Below are 25958 nucleotides of genomic sequence, written 5' to 3' on the forward strand. Positions count from 1 at the left end.
ACTGCATTGTATTTACCCATCCTGGTGTATATCTGGTCATTTCTCAATGGCCTGTTGCTCCCTGTCTGTCTCCCTGCCAGGCTGTGAACTCCTTGGGGATATGCCTGTATCTTGCTCATCTAATACTCCCAGAACCTCATGCATACCTGGCATGTAGTAGATGTTCAACACATTTTTGAATGAGTGAATGTGTGACAGAGGGCAGTGCCCTTACAATTTCTTTTGGAGAGCTCCCTTCCTGACCACAGGATTCACTCGCTGAAGGGGAGTGATCAGTTTCATATCAGCAGCACCCTCTGCCCACTGAGAGATGGTTCTCCACTGGGAAACTTTCTTCATCCCTGGTGGTATTTGAAGGGAATTCTCTATACGTGTTTACCTTGTAAAATTTCCCTCTGTCATTGGCCCTGGCCTTGCTGGCCTTCCCATTACACTTCTTGGGGGGCACTACTAATAGCCATGTCTTCGGCTGTTTTTCAAAAGGCCCCTAGCCTTAATATCCAAATAGACACTGAAAAGGAGTGGAAATCCTGGGGCAGTCAGCTCTCAGAGGGTGCCTTGTTGGTGTCTCCTGCCCCTCTGGTTTGCCATTGCCTGGCTCCTGCTGAGTCTGGAGTGGGGCCCTATGTGTGAAGCAGTAGCCGCCTGTTAGAGTGCTCCAGGTCATCTCAGCATGGACCAAGGGCTGTTATGGCCAAGAGCCTGGCATCCCAGAGTCAGTGATGAGAAGAGAGGAGGCAGGCCGGGGCAAGAACATGGCTCAGACTCGTGTAGGAGTGTATCAGTCAGGGTTTTTCAGAGAAACAGAACCAATAGGGTGTATACAGAAAGAGATTTATTATAAGGAATTGGCTTATGCAATTATGTAGGCTGACAATTCCCAAAATCTGTAGGGTAAGTTGGCAAGCAGGAGACCTACGAGAGTGTAGGCCCGGTCTGAGGACCAGCAGGCTCAAAGCCCAGGAAGAGCCAATGTTTCAGTTTGTATCTGAAGGCAGGAAGAAGCCAACGTCCTAGCTTGAAGCCAGTCAGGCAGCAGCAATTCTCTTACTCGGGGGATGGTAACTTTTTGTCTATTCAGGCCTCCAACTGATTTTTTGAGGCCCACTTGCATTGGGGAGGGCAATCTGCTTTACTGCAACTCATTCCGTTTAAATGTGAATCACATCCAGAAACACCCTCCCCAACACACCCAGAAAAATATTTGACCAAATATCTGGGCATCCTATGACCCAGTCAAGTTGACACATAAAATTAACCATCACAGGGAGCAATAGGGTGATCAGGTAACTCTCAACTCCAGCTGTTGGAAGGCACATTTAACCTACACACACACGTGTGCATACACACACACACACACACACACACACACACACCCCTGCCCTGTAACTCAGGATTCCCAGTGAGGGTGGTTCCACCCGTTAAGAGGTGTCTTTGGAAATTTATGGAGGCATTTGTTACTATCACAGTTTGTTATGATGATGAATGTGGATGCCATTAACATTTATTGTCCAATAAATGTCGATGGGGGACGGGTGGGGGGTATGTCAGATGCTCTGTAGTGGTCAGGACCATCCACATCACAAGTGACTGTCCCTCATGACTTTCAAATGTCCCACTTGATGTTTATGTCCATGAAAACCTGTGTATACTTAGGTGGATCTAGCATCCAACCCCATTTTATATATAAACACATAGGAATTTTTTTTTTTTTTTTTTTTGCAGTTTTAACATACACTGAATTTTTCAGGAATGCAGCATAGAGTGAAGATGGTACATGTTTGTTCAGGACTTTATGAAGATTGTTCACCATTTTGGAAAATCATGTTATGTATGGCAATGGTGATCACAGTGTTTGAGCCATCCTAAAAACACATGTGAATCTGTGTGCATTTATATCTATTGCATTCATGGCGACTCTACACATAGATGCAGACATCTAACTACACACTAGGTTTTCCAGTGTAGTCATGTACAAGTTTTTTCAGATACTGAAATGATTATTTTTCTATAAAATTGCTTTTCTTTCTTTCTTAATTATAACCCAGTGAGTGCATTACATTTTTTTTTTGATATTATGAATTTTGGGAGAAAATGTTGTGTGTAGGTAGATATATTATCTATGGGTTTCATCTGAGCATAACAAAAGGAGAGTTACAAGTTATGTGGTGTTGGTTTGTTTGTTTTCATTGGTTTGATTTTTCTGAGACGGAGTCTTATGTTATAAGAAGGGACACTGATGTGGCAGAGAGCCACTATTTCAACTGAACGAGTGCCTGTGAAGAACACACATCTGTCTGTTGGGCTGAGCCTGGCCCCAAGGGGCCTGTGGACACTGGATCCCGAAGACACTGGATCCTTGATTACGTTATTTTCCACTTTGAGGACACTTCAGAGATTAAGTCCCCAAGCAACTGACTGATAAGTCCTACTCCTCAGTGTCACTGGAATATTTCTGTGTTCTACCAAGGAATGGAAGAATCAAGAGGCTTCACACTTAGCTCCTCCCAGAAGCTTGCAGGCCCTGCCTCCTCCGTGAAGGCCTCCCTGATCAGCTCCACATCGAGGAGCCTCTTTCTCCACTTCTCTGTTCTGCCCACTTGCTGCACCTTAACTTTTTTTTCATAAGTTCATTTCTTATGTTCTCAAAATGACTGTAAACTCCTTGAGGGAGGAAATGGATGTGTTCTGTGTCCTAAGGCATTCATTAAGAATGTCAAATGGGCCGGGCATGGCAGCTCACATCTGTAATCCCAGCACTTTGGGAGGCCTAGGTGGGTGGATCACTTGAGGCAAGGAGTTTGAGACTAGCCTGGCCAACATGGTGAAACACCATCTCTACTAAAAATATAAAAATTAGCTGGGTGTGGTGTGTGCCTCAGGAGGCTGAGGCAGAAGAATTGCTTGAACCCCAGAGGCAGAGGTTGCAGTGAGCTGAGATCATGCCACTGCATGACAGAGCAAGATTCTGTCTCAAAGGGAAAAAAGAAAGAAAAAAGAAAGAAAAAAAAAAAGAATGTCAAATGAATTAGTGAATGGATGGATGAATGAATGCATGCATGCATGCATGATTTGGGGGATGAGAACATTAGATGGCTCTACTAATTTAATCCCAGTGTCTGTGGAAATCAAACACAGGAAACTGCTTTGTGCTTTCTACCAGCCAGCTCACCAACTGAGCCCCTAATGGTGCCTTAGGCTTTACTCAGGAGTTTAATTAAGCCCTGGCGCTTGATTCTGAAAGAAATGGAGAACAGTGATGAACACAGACAGGAGAGATCTGGGCAGTAACCAGCCTGGCATATGGCGCCGTGGATCACCCACTGGCCTTAGGGCTGGACTAAGTCCTAGGTAACTTTACTTCTAAATGTTACTCGTGTTTATTCTTTCAAGATGCTAGACGATTAAGACCTTTTCTTGACTACCCAAAACCAAAAAATATGGGCTGCATTTGGATCATTACTGGTGTATGCAGAGTCATTGGAGATGTAGTGGGAGTAGGGAAAACAGTTCTGGGTTTGGATGCAAAAGACTGAGCTTGACCCCAGACTTTCCCCACAACTAGAGGTATGGCCATGGGCAAGCTAGTTCATATTTCCAGGTTTAAACCTATGGTTCAATGAAATGCAGTAAACAACAATTCAGAGGAATTACACAGTGATGTGTTTATAGTAGATACAACATGAAGTTAAAAATACTTGTACTTTCAGGCCTCTCATTGCCCTGGCCCCTTCCAAAGCCCTGTGTCGCATTTTGTTAGACGGTATCACTATCCTAAACCTGAGTCTCATATGAATTTCTTCCAGGTTCAAAATTCTATGTTTCTGGCCAATGAATTTGAAAAAGAACATTTCCTGTTATACAACTGCATTCTATTCCATAACTTGTCATTTTTTATTTTCAAGGACACCGCTGTGTCATATATACATTGTTCCTTTCTTTAGGTACTTAGCATGATTTTGGACAAATCTGATACAGAAAATTGGAAGTCTAGATCCCTGGGATTTACTAGTATAATGCTTAACGTTGAGCCACATTCTCAACTTTATCGTAGTTGAAAATTCTACAGCAAGAATTCTTTAACTGTAAGGTCTATGTTGGGTTACTATGAGTTTTGTTCTAGTCTCATTTTCATTGTTCAGGAGTTCGGGACATCTGATGCTGCCCATGCAATTCTCTTCCTTTCTTTTTCTAGAAGAGCTTTGCCTCTGGCCACTTGGAAGCTGGGCCGTGGGAGGTCCAGGGGTAAACTATGCATTGAGCTGACAGTGCTCAGTAAGACAAATCTTTACTCTGTGACAATCTGGTTTGGACACCTACCCTAATCAAACTGGGAACATCTGGGGAGGACTCAGGAGTTATCTTAATTATAGACACCTCTGACTTATAGTGATTCAACTTGTGATTTTTCAATTTTATAATGGTGTGATGTTCACTTTTAGTGGAAACTGTACTTCGAGTACCCATACAACCATTCTGTTTCTCACTTTCAGTACAATATTCAATAAATTATATGAGCTATACAACACTTTATTATAAAATGGGCTTTTTGTTAAATGATTTTGCCTAATTGTGCACTAATGTAAGTGTTCTGAGCACATTTAAGGTAGGCTGGGCTAAGCTATGATGTTTGGTAGGTTAGGTGGACTCAATGCAACCCCCCATCTTTTTTTGAGAGGGAGTCTGGCTCTATCACCAGGCTGGAGTGCAGTGGCGCTGTCTCGGTTCACTGCAACCTCTGACTCCTGGGTTCAAGCTATCCTCCTGCCTCAGGCTCCCAAGTAGCTGGGATTACAGGCATGCGCCACCACGCCTGGCTAATTTTTGTATTTTTAGTAAAGATGGGGTTTCACCATGTTGGCCAGGATGGTCTTGATCTCCTGACCTCGTGATCCGCCTGCCTCAGCCTCCCAAAGTGCTGAGATTACAGGCATGAGCCATGGCGCCCAGCCTGCACTTTCAATTTACAATATTTCCAACGTACAATGGACATATAGGGATGAGCACAGTGGTAAGTTGAGGAGCACCTGTACTTGTTGGATAACTATGAGGCTCAATCCCCATGGTTAGTGTTGTACTCTGCTAGCCCAAGAGGCTAGAACAGAGAAAGTGGATGGCAGGGGAGGCGAATATCTATGGACTGCAAGTCCTTACAATGGGCTCGCTCTTCCCAGACTTCTCAGTCCTCACCACCCCTACACCCTGCCAGCAAAGAACACCCACAGGACATCTGTCTTCAGCTTGCTGTTCAGATCCACTATAAGGGCTTCACCCTGTAGCAACTTGGCTTGGACACTAACCCTAGGCAAACAGGCAATGTTTTTTGAGATAGGGTCTCTTGCTTGTTGTCCAAGCTGGCCTCAGCCTCCAGGGCTCAAGTAATCCTCTGGCCTCCCAAGCAGCTGGGACTGCAGGCACATAACTGTGTGCCCTAAACTTGTAAATTTTGTCTGGTTCAGAAATTCTCTTAATTATTTTGTTTTTCTTGTAACTGGTATTTTGTTTCCTTTGTGAGGAGGGGAAAGGAAGTGTTTTCTTTATTTATCCTGTTTTGTCATTTTCACCAAAAATGAGGTTACAAATCTACTTCTGACTTTAATTTGTAACAAACCCCAGAATTTTGTTATTGTTTTGCCTCTGACTTTTGTTTTCCCAACATAAAATCACTTCCACCTCAGATTTATAACCCCTAGGGTCCCTAGAACTCTAAAAATTCCAGATCAGTGGACAGCTTAAAGGGTTTCCTGTTAACATTTACTCTACCTGTCTGAAATTTGCATCTTCCATTGCTCTTTCTCACTTAATTTTAATTTGTATGTGTGTGTTTTGTTAGTTGGACTTAAATAGACATTTCATTTTTAACCAGTTTTAAAGTTGCCTTTTATTTTTGGCTCATAATTATGTTTTAGTTTATATTATTTTATTGCCATTTCATTCTCAACCAGCCAGGAGCTGGCCTGGATTAGAAGAACTGGGTTCTAACCTACCCCTCATTGGTCTGTTACATTGTCACACAGGGTGCATTACTTAATTCATCAGACTGGGGCTCAGTCAATGTGATGGCCCCTCTCTTTACGATGTTCTAGTAGCCTATAAATTGGCTTTGTTTTATTCACTCTGATTTCTATGTTAGCATCTTTGGAAAAATTTCTAAACTTATTTGGGAACAAATTGTTACTATGTGAGGCTAATGGTAACTAGAAATAACTATAATAATTCCCAAGAAGTTATGACTTTATAAAATATTCATCTTTGGCAATGACCAGAAATGTCTACCTTTACATAAATAAGTGTGTCCACTCTTTTTGGGGCTGGTGGAGTCTTCTGACTGACCTTCATGTGTGGGAATAGCCCCATTCCAAGTGCTGCTTGATTGTAAAATTGGACCAAGCCTGTCGTCACACTGCCCAGTCTTTGGGTGGGGGGAGCTGAGAGATTCTGTGAATATTGTCAGAAGGGACACGTTTTTGGATAGGGGAAAAAAAAAGAAGCAAGATCCCCAGGTCCCCTGATTTTAGCCATGACGTAGAAAAGCTCCACACAGACCCTCCTCCCTTCCGCCCTGGCACAGAGTCCCGTTGTCCTTTCATAGGCGGTGTCAGAAACCCTGTGGTGAAATTCAGCTTGTGGATTCCAGAAATTTGGAGTGTTCTTGGGGGGAAAAATCCACACACACAAAGCAACATTTGGAAATCCCTGTGGTGAGTTGGGAGGTGGGGACGGGATGCAGTGTGGGAAGGTTGGAAGGGAAAGCGCCGGTGTACATCCCTCCCTCTTCTCTCCAGGGCTCTGAGTGTCAGGGCTGAGATGAAGATGACACCCTGGCAGAGGAGGAGGCAGGGTACTGGGGGCGGGGCACGGACATTGAGGTCTGTGCTGAGCTTTACAGTTTGCAAGCACTTTCACGTTATCTTGTGGGGGTAGATCAGTGGCTCCATAGCCATTTTATAGGCATAGACATAGAATTTTACGGTGGTTAAATAAATTTCCTAAGACCACATGGTTGAAAAAAAAAAAAAAGTAGAGACACACCCAAATCCAAAAATTTTGTGCTGGAAGGTTTTCATGCCATAAAACATTTCCATCTCCGTTTATCATTGATCCCACAAGTTCTACTACTTAACTTTAATTTCTTCGGAAGCTTAATTGACTTTTTCCTTCTATAGGACATCTGCAGTTAAATTCTTCAGGAAGTATTATGCCTGAGTGTGGCTACTCCCTACCTGAGAGCAGCTTCCTATAAGGAGGAGCTTCTCAGCAGGCAAGGAGAGAGACAGCTGGAGAAAGGCCAGGCATGGCGAGCAATTGTGGGCCACCCAAGGGCCTGGACTCTCAGGGTGTGATAACATGGTGGTAGGGGTTTGGGAAGAGGCCCAGAGACAGCGGCCCTGGAGGCCACTGCAAGGGAAAACAGGAAGGTCAAGTTCCTTCTTCAAACCAAACCAACTAAGCCCTGTCCAGGGCCCTTCCTCTGGCTCCAGCATTCATTTGGTGCAGAAGAAAACACTGAATTCCTTGGAGCCATTATTGAGGCTTGGAAGTTTGGAAGCTCTATGTTAAGCAGCATTTTAGGGACAGTTCAGCCAGAAGTGGATGTATTCCCTACAGACATAAAATTCTAGAAACTGCATTGTTTCCTAATGGGATCACTGGTTATGGACTCATGGAGCTGAAAAAGTCTCCACAGTGGGAGAGAAACTGAGAGGTGCTGAATCCAGCTGGTGAGACCCAGCACAGTAGGGGCTGGCTCAGCGCCACCAGTGAGTTAGTGTCCCCTAAGGTTGTTACAGTCAAATGCACTTGCAAAGTCATAGTGGGGAAGCGGGGAGTGGGGGTGATGCAAGGATAGAGAGCATTTTGTCAAGCATCAGATTATGACAAGGGCTCTTCCTAAAAATTAAGAATGTGATGACTGAAAGGGGCCTAGGATATATTTGGAGGTGGTACTGGCATTTGAGTATTTCTAGTTTGCTTTTATTTTCTGGATGATGAACAGTAACAGCAGCATCAGCAACAAACTCTTACATAAAATTTATCTCTAAATGCCAAAGCAGTTTGTTTCTCTAAATATAGCATACAAAAAGAGAGAGGCATTTACATAAAGTGACTCACTATTAATTGTCACTTGCGCTTCCCAATCAGGTAAGGGTTGCACGGTTCAAGCGAAAGCCTCCACTGGCTGCTTGTTCTCTGCTCAGCTCTTGGGCACAGACACCTGCCCTGCCTTGTGATGAGGACGCCTTCCTCTGACAAAGGCAGAAATCTCCGTACTCACTGAAAGCTCCTTTCCATGTACAGGGAGGCAGGCAGGGGCGCACAGGTTTCCACTCAGCCTATTTCAAGCCCAGCCTAAGCAGCCCCTTTGCCTGTGGAACCAGGTCTGACCCCTGGCCCGTGGCGGGAAGGCCACACCAGATGCAGATGTGGGACGGGAGCTGTAGCTCCATCTTTTCATTCTCTTGCAGAAGGGGATGAGTGTGGTGCTCCCTGGCTTAGCAGCTGCTCTCAGGAATTTTATTTATCATGTTTTTTTTTTTCCTAAACAGCATTTCTTTCCATTTAGTTCACAGGATGTTGATGGGTTTCTCTTCCTTTTGGGGCCCCTCCCTGTCGATGAGAGTCCAGGCCTCCCCCTTCCCAGCGTAGTCCAGCCTGCCTGGATATTCTTTCATGGGCCTCTGGGGCCAGAGGATGAGTCCCTAGTGCTGTCCATCTGCTCTGTGAATGTCTGTTCAGTTCAGTACACGTTCACTGAAGAGCCGCCCTGGGAGGATCCAGATTAGGCCTGGAGAATATAGCAATGGAAATGTTTGATACCTGACTTCATGGAGCCTGTAGACCAATGAGGGACACAAGTGGGACCTTAAAAATCACCTACAAGACAGAGAGAGATATGATCAAGTTAGAAGGTCTTTTCTTAAAGAACTCAGAGATAATCTACCCCTAGATATGCAGATGAAATTAGAGCCAAAGGGGGTGGATGAACTGGTTTGAGGACTCTAAGGATGGCACAAGTGATTTCAAATCAAAAGATGGGGAAGGAGCTCCTGGAGAAGGTGGCAACTGGGCAGGGCATCATGAGGGAAATTGGATTGTGGCAGAGGGAGAAGAGTGAGCAGAGGCTGGGAAGGAAAGTGTGGTGGGCTCCCTCCGCCAATGGTAGGCAGTCATGGGGGGTCTAGGGGCATGGTGGGTGGATGGGGAAAGGTGCTCACAGGGTCCATCAGTGATGATTGTGAAGAGCCTGAATTCCATGTGCAATGGAGAGGCACTGGTGGGTCACAGATGACTTCTATGGGGATCTTGGCCAGCAGTGTGCAGGGTAGTTGGGAAGAACAGGTCTAGTTCAAAGGCTATAGCTTGGATGTGGGCAAGAGACAGCAAGGTCCTGGAGTAAGCTGGCTGGAGTTGGGAGACAGGAATGGGTTGAAGGCACAGGGAAGACAGAACCCACCCATTGGGTTCCAGCTGCACTGTACAGGCCACGAGCCGCAGGTGGCTCTCGAGCACTGGAGTGTGGCTGGTCTGAATTGAGATGTGCTCTAAGGATAAGACACACACTAGGTTTTGAAGGCTTGATGTGAAGAATGTACAATTCTCAATCATTTTAAAAATATTGATTACATGATGAAATAATTTCATTAGAATATACTGGGTTGAATTAAATATATTATTAAGATTAATTTCACCTGTTTCTCTTTTTAATCTGTGTGTTACACAATCTAAGATTACTTACATGGCTCACATTCTATCTCCATGGACAGCACTGGGTTAGAGGGGAAGATAATAAGGCAAAGTTTTGGGGACAGGAGGAACAGGGCTGAGAGGAGGACCTGAGAAGTGGGGTTAAGGAAAGAGGAGAGATGATGCAGATTTGGTATCTTCCCAGATTGAGGCAGCTTTTGGGCCTCTTGGGGCCACAGGAGCTTAAGAACTTGCCGGTGTCTTTACATGGAGCACCTGGAATGTCCCTGTGGCCTCCCCAGTCACCTGGCACCTAACCATGTGCTGTTTTTTTTTTTTTTTTTTTTTTTTTTGAGACAGAGTCTCACTCTGTCGCCCAGGCTGGAGTGCAGTGGCGCGATCTCGGCTCACTGCAATCTCTGCCTCCCAGGTTCATGCCATTCTACTGCCTCAGTCTCCCAAGCAGCTGGGACTATGGGCACCCGCCACCACGCCTGGCTAATTTTTTGTATTTTTAGTAGAGACGGGGTTTCACCGTGTTAGCCAGGATGGTCTCGATCTCTTGACCTCAGGATTCACCCGCCTCAGCCTCCCAAAGTGCTGGGATTACAGGTGTGAGCCACCGCGCCCAGCCCCATGTGCTGTTTTGTGCTTGACTGTTGCTTACCTGTGTCTCTGAGTCCTTGCCTCAGCCAGATGAAAAGCCTTCTCAGGGCAATGCCATTGTATCCTGTCTGTTCTATCCAGTGCTTACTTCACCCAGGCCTGGGGGTAGCAGGAGCTCCCTGGAACTTGGCAAACATCCTTATATTGGGAGGAGCTTGGCTGGTTTTCCTTGATCTCCCTCTTCCCAGTGTGTGGCTCTTGACAACTGATTGGACCCCAGATTTAAGGTAAGACTGTATGATGTGATGCTCACAGTATGCACATGATGCAGCTGTGAGCAGGGATGGGAGCCGAGGATGGTGCCTGGGCACAGAGGGGAAGAGCATTGGATGGGGAAGATCTGAGTTGGAAGGTCAGCTCCTCAAGGGTCTACTCATTGGAGTCTCCACATCTGTGAAAAGAGGGGATGATATCTACCTCCTAGTGTTGTAGGAACTAAGAGTTAATATACGTTAACAAAGGATGGCTGGCATTCAAGTGTTGCTCTGTAACCCACAAAAGGTGTTCACATCCATGAGCTCATCTGAACTTCACAGTAGGGCAGGCATTATTATAATTTCCACTGACAGACAAGAAACCTGAGGTTCAGAGAATACAAATGACCTGATAGAGATCACCTGACTATTAAGGTAGAGCTGGGTCTGGAGCCCAGCCTGACTTCTGCCACTGTCTTTTGTTGTCCACTTAAAAGAGCAGCTTACACACGTGCAGGGTTACATAGGGTTCAAAGGCCTGTCATGCCCATTAACTGCTTATTCTTCCTAGAAGGATGCATAAGCCCAAAGTTTTGCTATATATGAAGACATGATTTTCATGAGATTCCTGCAGCCAATGAAGAAGCAAGCCTTCAGTAATCATGTGGATCCAATGGTTTAACTGTCACCTGTGGGTGACAGGTGATGGATTATGAGGATTAGATAAGAGCTATTTGTAAGAATGTCTACAAGGTACAGTGACAGGCTCTGGTCAGATATTTTCATCATGCTACAGTGCATGAAAGTGTTTGTAAGAATTTCATCATGCTACAGTGCATCTGTATCTAACAGGATCTGCTTATATCTTCAGAAAACTTTGTCATAAATTTAAATTACTTAAAGTGTCTGATCTTCAGATACTTTGGTGCATTTGAGAATGGGAATGTTGATTACAGTATGTATAGGGAAATAGATGAATATTCCATTAATAACTATTAAAATCTGCTAAAGCTTAGGTCAAGCTGAATATATTTAGTTATAATAAAATTGGGTGAACACATTCCAACTTCAGCCTGATTAAGGGAAAGGGTGTAGGGGTGAGACACTTAGGCGGAGCCTGAAAAGGAATGGTGAGAGTTTGGCCAATGGGAAGGGAGGCTGTGCCAGACAGGAATCATGTGGGCTGATGACAACTGAGGGCAAACTGCTTGTCCCCTCATAGTTGTGCAATGAATGCAGAGGGGCTGAGGTTTATCTGTCGCCTTCAGCTCTGCAGGCTACATCTCAGGGTGTTTCCTGTGAAAGTTCCAGAAGAAAGCTGTATGGTCAGCTTGGGGAAATATGTGGTTCATGCTGGAACGCTGGACATACCACATTATTGGAAAGATGCACATTGAATGACTGACAAAATGAAACTCAACTTTCCAAATGCTGGTAATGAGAGAAGATTCTGTTCTAACGACCAGTTGTTTCCTGAAAGAATGTCAGCTCGATTCATAATTAATGCATTCTAACCATGACAGCCACAGTCAGGACACACAAAACAAAGTGTCCTTGATCCCAGGAAACAGCCCTCTGGAATCTGTGAACTCTAGAAACTAGATTGGGAAAACTCTGACACCCCTGCCCCATGACCAACCAAGACTAAGAGTCCCAGGAAGATTGAGGTCACAGAAGGCGGGGGCCTGCCCCCTGTCCAGGAGATCCCTGACCCATGTGGGGTCATGGGCAGGGCATGAGTGATGTGATTGCTGGAGGGGAAACTGGCTCCTGGCTCCAGGTAGAACGTGACCAGCTGGAACCTGACAGGAGGTCCCTGGCACTGGTCAGCCCATCAAATCAGGTAAGTTCTTGGAGTCTGAGTAGGGACAGGAGACTGTTCTATGCTTTGGCAGGGATCAGGAAGATGTTAGAATGTGGTTGATGGAACTTGTCTTTGGAGTTGAACAAACATGGCTTTGCATCTCCACTTTGCTATCAACTGAGTGGCTTTGAGTAGGTGGCTTCATTTCTTAGATACTCAGTTTCTGCATCTTCACCTATAAAATAAATATATTTTTAATTTTTTTAGACTGCTGAGGGCAGTAAATTAGACTATGTACATAAAGCACCCAGCACTGTGCTAGACACATTGATACTTATTCCATAGTGGGATAGCACCACAGCTGTGATAGCCTTGTGAGGGGAGCTACACAGGAGGCCCATGGAGTGGGCTCTGAGTTAAGGATAGGTCCAGATCCTAGACTTGTAGCAACCCCCAAAACCCCCTCTTGAACCTGTTGGGGTGTGATGGGGGTGGGGAGATATAGTCCTGTTCTCTGACTGTGTCAAAGTGTGATACCTTTATTCCTACTCTGTCTGCCCCAGATTCTCTCAAAGAGCACAAAATTGAAGGATAGCACTGGACCAAGGGTCAGGAGAATTGAGATGGGCTCTGCCACTCCCTGGCTGGGTGACCTTGGACAAGTCCTTCAACCTATTGAGGTCTGGGCTTCTTCATTTGTACATTGGAACAAGATTATCTGCTCTGTCACAGGATGAACTCCAGCCTCATTAGCCTGGCATTCAAGAGCCTTCCATCATACTCCCTCACCACATCTCTTCATGCCCACATTGTTCTGCCATATCAAACTCTTCTGGGCACTTCTTTCACCCCTAGACAGAATGTTCTTGCATTCTGTGTAGGGGTGAATGCTCTTGCCCAAGTCTCTGTGTATCCAAAGCCCATATACATTTGCATCCCCTGCAGCATCTAGCACAGGGGCTTGCATAAAGCAGATTATTGTTTTCTCAGTTAGGATTAGGTTTGGGACAGGAAAACAAACACAATAGTTATTTAGCAAGTTAGAAGTGATTTTTCTCTTGCCAGGTGTGGTGGCTTATGCCTATAATCCCAGCACTTTGGGAGGCTGTGGCGGGCGGATCACGTGGTCAGGAGATCGAGACCATCCTGGCTAACATGGTGAAGCCCCGTCTCTACTAAAAATCCAAAAAAAAAAAAAATTAGCCGGGCGTGGTGGCAGGCACCTGTAGTCCCAGCTACTCGGGAGGCTGAGGCAGTAGAATGTCATGAACCCAGGAGGCAGAGCTTGCAGCGAGCTGAGATCGTGACCAAAGCCTAGATGACAGCACATCTATTTACAGAGTGAGACTCTGTCCTCAAAAAAAAAAAAAAAAAAAAGAAAAGAAAAGAAAAGAAAAAGTGATTATGCCAAAGGATCCTAAAAGGAGGATAGCCCAGGACTGGGAAGGTAGCTCCTTTTGTTGGGGACCCATGCTCCCTCTGTCTTGCCACACCAGCACTCTTGGCACCTTACCCCATAGTCCCATATGGCTGCCTGGGTTTCAGACATCTTATTCTCATTCAGCCAGCAGAAGATGAAGAGGGCAAAGCATGTATTCTCTTCCTTGAGGGAGGCTTCCTAAATGCTGCACATGACACTTCTGCTTATAACTTTTTGGCTACAATTTAGTCACACGGTCATATCTAGCTGCAAGAGAGGCTGGGGAATATAGTTTTTAACTGCACATATTGCCCTTCCTTCCTTCTTTCTCTCTTTTTCTTTTTTTTGAGACAGGGGTCTCCCTATGTTGCCCAGGCTGCTCTCCAACTCCTGGGCTCAGGCAATGTACCCACTTTGGCCTTCCAAAGAGTTGGGATTACAGGGGTGAGCCACCATGCTTGGCCATATTGCCATTTCTAATAAAATTGATAGGGGTGGCTGGGAGAACAGATATTGGCAACCCATACAGTTGCCTCTGCCGCAGTTACTGAAAGCATAAAAAATATAAAAACTCACTAAGAAGTTTAAAGTCTTATCTAATACATGAGATTATTATTACAAAACATTTCACTCATTTTAGGTAAGTTAATTGTCCTGACTTTTAGGTTGAAAACAGCCCAATTTTTCTTCACCTCTAGTGGAAATATGGTGACATATTTTTTCTTTTTTCTTTTTTGTAGAGGCAGAGTCTCGCTATGTTGCCCAGGCTGGTCTTAAACGCCTGGCTCAAGCAATTCTCCTTAGACTCCCAAAGTGCTGGGATTACAGACATGAGCCACTGTGCTCAGCCAACATACTTTTTTCATAGAATAATAACTCAGAGTTGTAAGTGAAGATAAATTATTGGTTCTTCCCCTTGCCTTACCACATTTTGCTACTGAGGAAACTGAACTCCAGTGAGGCTAAGTGATGTGCCTATGATGGCACAGCTGAATGGCGAAGGAACCAGAACTGGAACTTGAGTTCCTGGACTCCATCAGGGCTGTTTCCTCGATGAGCAGCCCATTCGGGTTCTGCTAACTGTCACTCGGAGGCCTTGAATTCCATGCATCTCCTAACCCTGCATGAGGGCCCTGCTCTGCCAGCACCCCTGGAGGCAGATCCAGGTCACCGTGTTGTCAGCCACATTCCTGCCAGTACGTAGTTCAAAAACTTTCCATCTGAAGAGAGGGAAACATGAAGAAATAGAGGAGCATGCTATTAAAATAACAAGGCTTTTTTGCTAAGAGCAAACAATCACTTCCTTTCCTTGGCACCCAGAATCTGCAGGGCCCTGAATTAGGCACTGAAGGGAGATCCAGGGAAGCAAGAGGAATGGTCACTGCCCTTGAGGGCCTGGATGTATAGGTTCATTCTACTTTTCATCCATTTATTCAAGAATTATTTATTGAGCCTCTACTAGCAGCAGACACTGAGCCTGGCACTGGGTTTAGAGCAAGAACCATGTAACTGGGTATACAACAGTAAACTGTGCAGATATGGTTCTTGCTCTAAAATTGCTTGTAGTCTAGTGAGGGATAGAGGCAAGTAAACAGGCAACTACAAAATGGAATGAAGATTGCTGTGATGGGAAGATTGCAGTGATGGAATGAAGATTGCAGTGATGCAATTACAAAATGGAATGAAGATTGCAGTGATTACTTTGGGTGTAGACTGGGATGGCGTGGCAAGTCCGAGTGGGTGAGATATCATTACAGTGGAGACCTGAAGACTGAGTATGTGTAAGCTAAGCATGCGCCGAGAGGGGTGTGGCAAGTGGGAAGGAAGTGTATTCCCCGTGGAGAGAATGTGCAGGAGCACGCATAGCCTTCTGACCAGACTGCGGCAGGCCTGGGTGATGGTGGTGGTAAAGGTGGGGAATGTTGAGAAACACCAGAAAGGTAGGCAGGGGCCCGTAAGTGAAGGACTTTGAAAGCCTGTTGGAGAGTTTCTGTGTTATCTCAAGGCCAGTGAGATAAAGGACTTGAAGCAGCAGATTTGTATGTTAGAGTCCTCTGGCCTCAGGATATAGAGTAGATGAAAGCAAGCAGGACTGGATTCAGAGAGGTCAATTAGGAGCTGTTGCTGGGATGGTGGCTTGAACCAGGAAACAGCCCAGAGAGGTGCAGAGAGGTTGAGGAATTTGAGACTACTTTAAGAGCTACAACCAACAGGTTTGGTGACTGGGTTGGAAGTAGGAAATGAGGAAAATGGAGGAAACCAACATTTATGAAGAAACAAAGACAGAGGATAACAAACAAAAACAATAGCCTTACTCCGGGAAGAAAATGGCGGCATGACCATGTATTTTGAGCAAGGAAAAGTCGCTGTGGGCTACAGAGGTTTTGAAGGACTTTTTGGAAGAGTTAGAATTGGAGCTGGTCTCAGATATGGGTAGGATTTTGGTGGGTAGAGAGGACATTCCAGGCTAAACAATGATGCAAGTTAGAGTTCTAAGGCAGAACAGTGTGTGATTTGCTTAGCATGATTTGGTCATGGTTTTCTTGGGAGACTCCCAAAGAGCTGATTCTCCAGGGGGTGCTACTAAAACTCTTATTGAAAGGAGGGATTACAGAGACGAATTTCATCACTCTCCCAGAATGGCACAGAGCTCTTCATGGACCCCCGGGCCACCTGTGTAGGAACCTTAAGGGGTCAGTGGATCACTAAACAGCCCAGCCTGCCTGAGACCCTCATAGACAGTGGCTTCCACCACGACAAAGACAAAAAGTCCCTCTTTCTCAAAATCAATACTTTCATTCTCATAGGCCTCCTACTGTGGTCCAGTCCCCATATTGAGAGCTGCCATCCCAGGGTGTTGCTTCACTACTTCTAGGCTCCGGCAGAGTCCTGCCTCGCAGGCTGCACTGGTGAGTGAGGCCTGCAAACCCATCAGGGAGACTACGTGAATCCAAGGCCATGGAAGACTTAGGTTTGGTACTCCCGCTGCTCCTTCCTGGCTGTGTAACCCTAGAATAATTATTCAACCTCTCAAAACCGAGACTCAGAGAAGTTGGGTATTCTAGGGTCACACAGCCAGGAAGCAGCAGAGGGAGTACCCAAACCTAAGTCTGTCTGACAGCAAAGCCTGTTCTCTCCATCTGTCCAGGTTCCTAAGCCACGTGAGGGTTGAACCTCCTTTCTTGAATCAAGGTTCCAATTCCTAGGTAGGAAAGCACAGTGAGTCAGGGAAATATTTATACTGAGACCACACACCCCAGCCCTTTCCCAACCTGCTCTTGTGTGATCCTTTTGAGGTTTTTCATTTGTTTGTTTTGAGATAGAGTCTCACTCTGTCGCCCAGGCTGGAGTGCAGTGGTATGATGTTGGCTCACTGCAACCTCTGCCTCCTGGGTTCAAGTGATTCTCCTGCCTCAGTCTCCTGAGTAACTGGGATTATAGGTACCCGCCACCATGCCTAGCTAATTTTTGTATTTTTAGTAGAGACAGGATTTCACCATGTTGGCCAGGCTGGTCTTGAACTCCTGACCTCAAGTGATCACCCCGCCTCAGCCTCCCAAAGTGCTGGGATTACAGGCGTGAGCCACTGTGCCTGGCCTTGAGTTTTTTATAGACGGGAAAACTGAGGTCCAGACATGAGCAAGGGCTCCACATGCTACCTCTCTATTTTCTCAGCCCCTTCTGCAGGCTCCATGCCATAAGAACATGGCTCCTAAGGTTCAGGCCTATGGCCCCAGTTTAAGTGGTGCCTCCACTCTGCTCCCCCCAATCCCAGCCTCCTATTTGAAGGCCAAGACTACTCAGCTTTGATTCAGGTTAAATGAGTCATCAAGGGTAAAACAAAGAAGAGAATAAAACAAAGAAGAAAATAAAACAAAGAAGAGAAGGCCTATTCCCTTGCAGATGAAATGAACCCACCCACCTTTTGACATCTTTTTGTTCTGGAATGATGACAGCATGCAATGACTCAGAATCATCACACTCACAGAGACTACTTTGTATTTTTTCTTGAAAATGAAGAGACAATATGCCAAAAAATGAGCTGAAAATGGCTCATGAAGGGAGGGGAGAATGACCTCCAGCACACCAGGGCAGAGTGGGGGCCACATGAAGGTGCAAGAGTGGGAGGGAATCGCAACGCCTTGGCAGAGAGGAGAGCAAGTGGGGGCCAAGCCGCAAAGCTCTTCAAGGCCAATCAATGGTGAAACCTGAAGGAGTCCCATCCATCCCCAAGTCTGCTTGAGTTAAAGCCCTGCACCCTCACAAGCAGCTGGAGGGAGGGGAGGAAAGATATTTTCAAAAGAGCCATCGTATGTGGGGTGTGGGAATGAAAAACTTGCTGTGTCTAACACCAGAGAGCCTCTCCAAGCCAAGCCATCTGCCTCAGGGCAAAGGAGGGAATGGAAGCGGGACAGAAGAGTTTTGGAGCCAGCTCTCAGCACTGTACTTCTGTCTGGAGAAATGAGCTGAGAAGATCTGAATCTTCTCCAGCCTGTTCTGCAAATGTGAGACAATCAGCCCCTGGCCCAATGACTGGTGCTCACAACGTGGCTCGGGCATTACCCAGGACTCTGGTTCTTGGTGATGGGAAAAAGAGGACAAATTTGGAAGCCAGACAAGCTAGGGCTGGATGGTCTGGAGGAAAACGTCCACTTCTCTCAAACTGTTTCTTCTGAGGAAACAGATGATTGCAACCTCAGAGGCTGGGAGGATGAAATGATGTAAGGCATGGAAGCTGCTCTGTAAACTGTAAAATGCTATGCAAACGGTGCTTGTTAACGTGTTTACACATGTGGGTGAGTTAACAGTCTGACAGACTGGATGCCAAACTCAGAGTCCAAGGCAATAGGGGCATTATATTCTGTGCCTTAGCATCTGGAAAACATGATGAAATTGGAAATGCATTTATTGAAAATGAAAAGTTTTCTACAGAGCTTCCTGTCCTTTCCAATGCATTCCAGGCTTCCCATGGTGCTTGCAGGGCTCCGCCGGAAGCTGCTGGGAAAGCTGACTTCCACTCCGGTTGCTATGAAACTCCATTTTTGGTTCTGTTTTGTAACCATCTTCATTTCAGTCACTTGCACCATTATAAGGATTGAAAGACTCTTGGAAGAAAAGTAGTTTTTTGTTTCATAGCATTAGGGTTTGATACATAATATCATTTTTGAACAGAAAAAGTTCACATAGGAGTTGATAAAGGGTGGTATTTTAGAGCTGAAGGGACTTAGAAGACTGTCTAGTTCAACCCTGAGATTTTTTTCAGGTGAGGAACTGAGGCCCAGGCAGAAGGACTGGTTTTCTCCAGCTCTCACACATGTCAGTGAGCCAGGGTTAAAATCACCAGAGGTCTGACTCCTATTCATGTGCCCCTTCCCTTACCTCAGGGTCAAAAGCTCAGATGCTTTCAGAGTCCAGATAAGTGAGGAGGAGGGCACTGGCGAGTAGGAAGGTAAGGAGTTGTGAGATGTTCAGTTCTGTTTACGTTGATCCTGTTAAAGGTTTAAGGAGCAGCTTGAATCTTAAATTTATGTCAGTTGTCAAATCTGGGAAGTTTTCAGCCATTGTTTTTTCAAACTTTTTTTCTGTAACAATCTCTTTCTCCTTGCCTTTAAGGATTCCAATGACATGAATATTAGACCATCTGGTATTGTCCCACAGATCCCTGAAGCTTTATTCATTATTTTCCAAACACTTTCCTATCTTTCAGATTGGATCATTTCTGTTGATCTACCTTCTAGTCTACTGATACTACCTCTGTCATTTGCATTCTGCTATTGGGCTCATCTCATCCAGTGAATTTCAGATATTGTGATTCTCAGTTCTAATATTGCCATTTGGTTCTTCTTTTATATAGTTTCTATTGCTTGACTGAGAATTTCTATGTTTCCATTCATTGTAAGAGCATTCACCTTTATGTCACATAGGATGATTATAATAGATGCTTTGGAGTTTTTCTTGTTTTTTTGTTTTTTTTTCTCTAATTCCAATATTGTCTTATCTTTTCCCTTGAGAACTGGTCATGTTTTCCTGGTCCTTATCACATTGGGTAGTTTTAAATTGTATCCTGGACATTTCATGTAGTACATTATGAGACTCTGGGTCCTGTTAAAATCATAAAACATGTTGAGTTTTGTTTTGTTTTAGCAGGCAATCAACCCCGTTAAGTTCAACAGCAAGTTCTGTCTCATTACTCCTGTAGGCAGTGGTCTCAATGTCAGCTCACTTTTCAAAGCCTTTGTTAAGCTGTTTGTGTTCCACACGTGCAGGTCTTGGGGGTGAGCTCAGGACTTGTGTTGGCTCCTACATGAAGTCCCTTTCTCCCGCTCTTTCCTCTGCAAGATTTCTCTCTTGCAGGAAAAGGACCAGTTCCTTTTCCTGGTCCTCTAGCTAGAAGGATAGATTTCTCTCAGAGCTGGAGCCGCTGATGATACCACAAACTTTCATTCAACTTGGCCAGACCTTAGAGCAAAGTGCAAGAGTAAAAAAGTGAGGACTCTCCCGACACTCTTGATATTAACGGGGACCCCTTTTCTGAATTTCCCTACCCAGAGGGACAGGTTTTCTCTCGAGATTTTAGTGCTCAAGCTGCTGCCAAGGTGGTGGCGGTGCAGTTTGGGGGCTGCATCTGACTGTGGGGCTGAGCTGAGAGAGAAAAAAAGACAAAGATTTTCCCCACGCTTTCTGTCTGGCAGGGGCCCCTTTTCTAGATTATCTATCCAGAAAGATGGGCCATTTCTTGGCATTGTTGCTGTCCATGACTGCTGGGAGGTCTCATGATTCAGCTCACCCTTGGGTCAAAGCCAGGAGAAAACAAATTCCAGGAAATTCACCATATTGGTCATTCAGCAAATTTTGCCTTCTTTTTGCAATCTTGCTGCTTTTAGAGGACTTTTCAGAGACCTCGGTTCATTTTTTTTTTTTTGTATTTTGTTAAGAGTGGTTGTAATCATGAGGGAGATAGTGTGCAATGCATGCCTTCCATTTGGTTGTAACTAGAAGTTAAGCAACACACTTGGAATTCATCTTTTTTGGTTAGTGCATCCCCAGGACTTTCACAGACGGAATCCGAAAATAGAACCTGTATTTGGGAATCCTATATTCCCTGGCCTGGTGGTGGCAGGTCCCAGGAGTCTATGGCTCCAAGTTTTCTACCTGATTTGGGTAGACACGTGAAACAATGCTCATTCAACAAAGAAGTAGTGGGTGCCCACCATATGCTATATCCTGGAGACACAAAAATCACGAAGACATAGTGCCCACCCTCAATGAGCTCATGGGCCAGTGGAATAAAGGGATTTGCAGTAAAAATTTAGGATCCAAGCTTGAAAGCTTCTTTCCCAAGACATCTTGTGGGTCCCAGAACCACAAAATATTGTCAGAGAGCAATTTCTAGCTTGATTCTGGAGCTTTGCCTTTCTAGAAACTTCTATCATTACTTCTCTCCTCTGAGGGGAACCAATAGCAAAGCACTGTATATTAAAAAACAGTATATAAAATGCTCCTTTTGTTTTGTGAACTCTACAAATACCTAGATTACCTGTCTGTAACAGTCTTCTTGCCTACTAAACATAGACTTAGAGAACACAGTCTGGTTTAGGGCTCCAGAACTCAAAAGGGAAGTGAAGACAATAGAGAGTGTTCAGTTAGCACCTTTAGTAGGTTGAATCTGATATTTAAAAATAAAGAGTGGGGGAGATGGGGGCCATCTGCCAAGGAGATAATCCTTCATAAAGCAGATTAACCATATCTTTGTCTTAGTTCAAATCACTATAACAAATTACCATAGACTGGGTAGCTTAATCAACAAACATTTATTTCTCATCGTTCTGGAGGCTAGAAATCTGAGATCAGGGTGCTAGCAGAGACAGGTTCTGGCGAGGGTCTCTGCCAACTTTTGCTGTATTCTCACGTAGTGGAAAGAGAGCTAAAAAGTCGTCTGGTACCTCTTCTTATAGAGGCACCAATCCAATTCATGGATTCAAGGTGATTCATGACCTAATCACCTCAAAAGGCCCCACCACCTAATACCATCACACTGGGGATTTGATTTCAATATGTGAATTGTGGGGGAACACACTCAGTCCATAACACTCCCCCAGCCCACCTCTGCTGCCTTTTCTCTTTGAAAGCACTTACCTTCTCTTTCTGCATTGATGTGATGCCAGAGCATTGGATCTGGGAAAGGAGGTAAAGGTGGGAGGGAAGCATCGGGCTTCAGCCATTTAGGTAGCACAAGTAGATGCCATGCACCAACAAGGGTACCCTGTGCATGAGTTATCTTACCACCCTTACAGCAATCCAGCAGGTCTGTGTGATAAGTGTTGTGTTTCCTGTGTGGTATACGAGGAGACCGAGACTCTGAAGTGTTGTGATTTTTCTCAAGCTATTAGCTGGCAAACTGTAGACTAGAATCCAGGTCTCCTGAGTGTGGGTTCTGTTTATCTAGTTTACCTACTACACCAGCCTTTTTAAGACTTTGGGGTCTGAATATGTACCTCTTCATATCACTAGAGCCCCAGCAGTCTTCTAAGTGACATGTGAGCCATACTGGGGAGGAGTGTGGGGAAAGGAGACCTTACCACCGACAGCAGAGTCTGGGGGCTCATGAGAGGAAGATGCCCACTTGGAAGCCAGATCCCAGATTCTTTAGACCTATATCTCCCTGGAGTATAATTCAATCAAGTGCTTTTTCCCCTCTTTAAAAAAAGCTAAAATGGTGCAGAAACTAATTATGAAACAAAGGAAGAAAAAACAAGGGAAGGCAGGGATTATTTCCCAGGACATTTTCCTCTGACCAGGAGGGTAAGTTGGGTACAGAGGACAGACTTGGTGGGGATCAGAGGCAGCCCAGGGGAGAAGAGTCATCCCTTCTACTCTCCCACCTGTCTTCATTGCTGGCTGTGACCCAGACGAGAGCTGGGGGCATTGACATGGGAGGCTTCTCTCCTTCCTGAGTGGTCAGTGAGGGGCAGCTTCTCCTACTCCAGGAGGGTTGGGGGAACCTGCATGTTGCATCTCACAGCCGCCAGGGCTTCTTCTTGCCAGTCTCCTACCTTCCCTTTCTGGCTCCTTTCCTCCCACCTCCCCATGCCCTCTTTCTCATTTAATAGCATGGAGAAAGGAAATGAAACTTGATGGAGCCCGACTGTGCCAGGCACTGTTCCAAGAACTTTGTGTTCGTTTGTTTCTAGAAAAAAGAGGGCTTGGTATACTGTAGATGCTCAATAAATGTTAGCTCTTACCTTTAGTGTCTCCATGTCCTTCATTTTACTGACCTCCAGGCACAAGGCAGCAGTTGATGGCTCAGTTTCACAACTGCTGCAGTGAGGAGGCAAGAACAATGTCAAGTGGTTGGGTGGGGGAAGATGAGACTGGCATTAGGGCTAATCACACACATTTCTCAGGGTGCTCCTGTTTTGAGGCCCTATTTCCATGAGAAGGAAATTGAGGCAAACCCAGAAGCTGACAGCTTAGCTGGGAACCAAAGATGATGATATATGGAAGCCCATGGAATCTCAGGGCTCGAGCAGCACCTTTTGGCACCCACCTGCACCCAAAGAGCATCTTTAAAAGTTGTCTCATACTTGCTCCAGGCAGCTCTTTCACACCATTACCATGCTCTGTGCCAGACATGACTAATTTTTTAAATCTCTGACACTCTTAATTAGTCATGAGCTAATTCTGTAAGAATGTTAGAGTAAGCACACCAAAATTATATTCTTCTGCAAAGAGAAAGAAGATTGCCTGAGACCACTTGTCCCCCCTCAAAGAAGCAAGGTCCCAGCCCAAACCTTTGAAGCTTTGTGACATCAATAGATTTTCTCGAGTGGCATCATGTCCTTTTGATTTTTCTATATATTGTATTTTGAATGCCACCTTCTCCTCTCCTTTCCACTGCCACTGCCCTGGCTGGGTCCTCATCAGTGCCATAAACTCTCACCAGGTTCCCTGCCACCAATCCAAACAAAACCAAACACTACTAACCATGGATCTTCATGGCACATTTGCTTTTGTTGGCTCCAAAAGCCTTCAGTGGTTTCCATTGCAGATTGGAAAGGTCTAGACTCAGCGATCAAAACTTCCACCATCGATTGCTTTTCCAAACATCTCCCCTACTTCCTGTTGCGAATATCACCTGGATTACTTATTATCTCTGGTTTACTATTATCTGGTTTACTTATTATTGGTGCATCAATATGTCTAGACCCTTCTGATCTTCCCAGCTTTACCCGTGCCTTTTGAGTTCTCTTCTTCTCATTTCTCACCACTGATGGACAGTCATCCTTCCTTCCAAGAAGGGCTAAAGTCTGGTTGCCTTGACTCTAGATAATTTCCCTCCTCCTTAGCAATTCCACTTTTGATTGTCTGGACTCCTCGTGCCAGGTACAATTATCCTGTATTGTTAATTGTCTTTCTATGTCTGTAATTTGCTTCTGTGTTGTAGACATCATCATGGCACACTGCCATGCTTTTCTTACAGAATAGGTACTTAATATTCTATTATTCAATTTGCTAGAACTTTGCAATTTCATAAAGATAACTCTGTCATTAAAAATGTCTCCAGTGGGGATTTAGGGCCCTTGTGATGGTGCAAGAAAAGGAGATAAAGGGTTTTTTTAAAAGCTATTTGTTCTTCCTGTGCAAATTATGTAACTTCCAATTATTTCCAACATTAAAGAAATAGTCCCTCTGAACCCTTTTAAATTATTCAAACATTAAAATGATTCACCAGTTTTTTTTTTTAAACTGCTGTGACCCTTCCAAAAATGTAAAAAAAGAAGAAAGAAAACCCAAATATTGGCTCTTTTGGAGGAAAAATAAACTGACTGTCCTTTTTTTCCTCCAATATTCTGAAAGAACTGGGAATGCACAACAAAATGGCAGCGCTTGTGTGCACCTGCGTGTGTACACCTCACCTCTGTCTTGATTCCACTCTCCCTACCAAGCTTTCCTTGGGTAGCAGTCATGGAGCCATAGCCGGCACCAGTCACCTGAGCACTTCTCTCGCAAAGGAGACTTTGGTTTTCATCCCTGCCAGGGGGATTCAAGTGCTGCTCTCCTAAGGAGGAGAGCAGGTTTTCTTTGCTTGACTGTATTTCAACACCTTTGGTGGAATGACTCCAGCCAGCCACGATGCTTTTTTGCTTCCCAGCTTCTCCTAGAACCCTAGATGTAGCATCCTTTCGGTCCTCAACATTTACTTCCCTCTTTACTCACTGTATTAGTTTTCTGTTGCTATGTCATTACCAAAGCTTATTAATTTAAAGCAATACAAAGTGGGGCGCAGTGGCTCATGCTTGTAATCCCAGCACTTTGGGAGGGCAAGGTGGGCAGATCACCTGAGGTCAGGAGTTCGAGACCAGCCTGGCCAACATAGTGAAACCCCATCTCTACTAAAAATACAAAAATTAGCCCAGTGTGGTGATGCATGCCTGTAGTCCCAGCTACTCGGGAGGCTGAGGCAGGAGAATTGCTTGAACCCAAGAGGCAGAGTTTGCAGTGAGCCGAGATCTCACCATCATACTTCATCCCGGACAACAGAGCAAGACTCCGTCTCAAAACAAACAAAAACACACACGCAAATTTATTATCTCATGGTACCAGCTGGCTTCTCTGCTCAGGGTCTCACTAGGCCCAAAGCTCTGTGTCTCTGTCTGTCACCGCCATCATCCCACAACCCTGTCTCTGTGGCACCTTGTGCTTCACAGCTCAAGGTCATATTATCTGCATTTGGTTTTGAGACAATCATAACCTTATGAGCACTTTCTCCATTCTTCTCTGCTAGCTGAGTTTCTCCAAGGCCTAAGACATAGGCCATGCCCTCACAATTCTATACTCAGGCACTTTCCAAAATCACACATTCCTTAATGCAGTGAAGAATTGATGCTCATGAGTGACATCCTACATTGAAAGGAAGAGACACGGCCGGGTGCAATGGATCATGCCTGTGATCCCAGCACTTTGGGAGGCCGAGGTGGGCGGATCACTTGATGTCAGGAGTTTGAGACTAGCCTGGCCAATATGGTGAAACCCTGTTTCTACTAAAAATACAAAAATTAGCTGGGCGTGGTGGCAGGTGCCTGTAATCCCAGATGCCCAGGAGGCTGAGGCAGGAGAATCGCTTGAACCTGGGAGGCAGAGGTTGCAGTGAGCCGAGATCGCGCCACTGCACTCCAGCCTGGGTGACAAG

The 25958-nt window shown here is 45.1% G+C and overlaps 1 protein-coding gene across 1 annotated transcript in view; it reads left to right on the forward strand.

Moving 5' to 3' along the window:
• LOC105550746 (aromatase) overlaps positions 1-25958 on the forward strand; it is a 128861-nt gene that overhangs the window by 9835 nt on the left and 93068 nt on the right. Inside the window, exon 2 of the mRNA XM_011995748.1 lies at positions 6593-6701. The gene's annotated coding sequence lies outside the window, so the exon portion shown is untranslated. The remainder of the gene's footprint in view (positions 1-6592; positions 6702-25958) is intronic.

The sequence above is a fragment of the Mandrillus leucophaeus genome, unplaced genomic scaffold, assembly GCF_000951045.1.
Source record: "Mandrillus leucophaeus isolate KB7577 unplaced genomic scaffold, Mleu.le_1.0 Scaffold497, whole genome shotgun sequence".
Classification (NCBI taxonomy): domain Eukaryota; kingdom Metazoa; phylum Chordata; class Mammalia; order Primates; family Cercopithecidae; genus Mandrillus; species Mandrillus leucophaeus.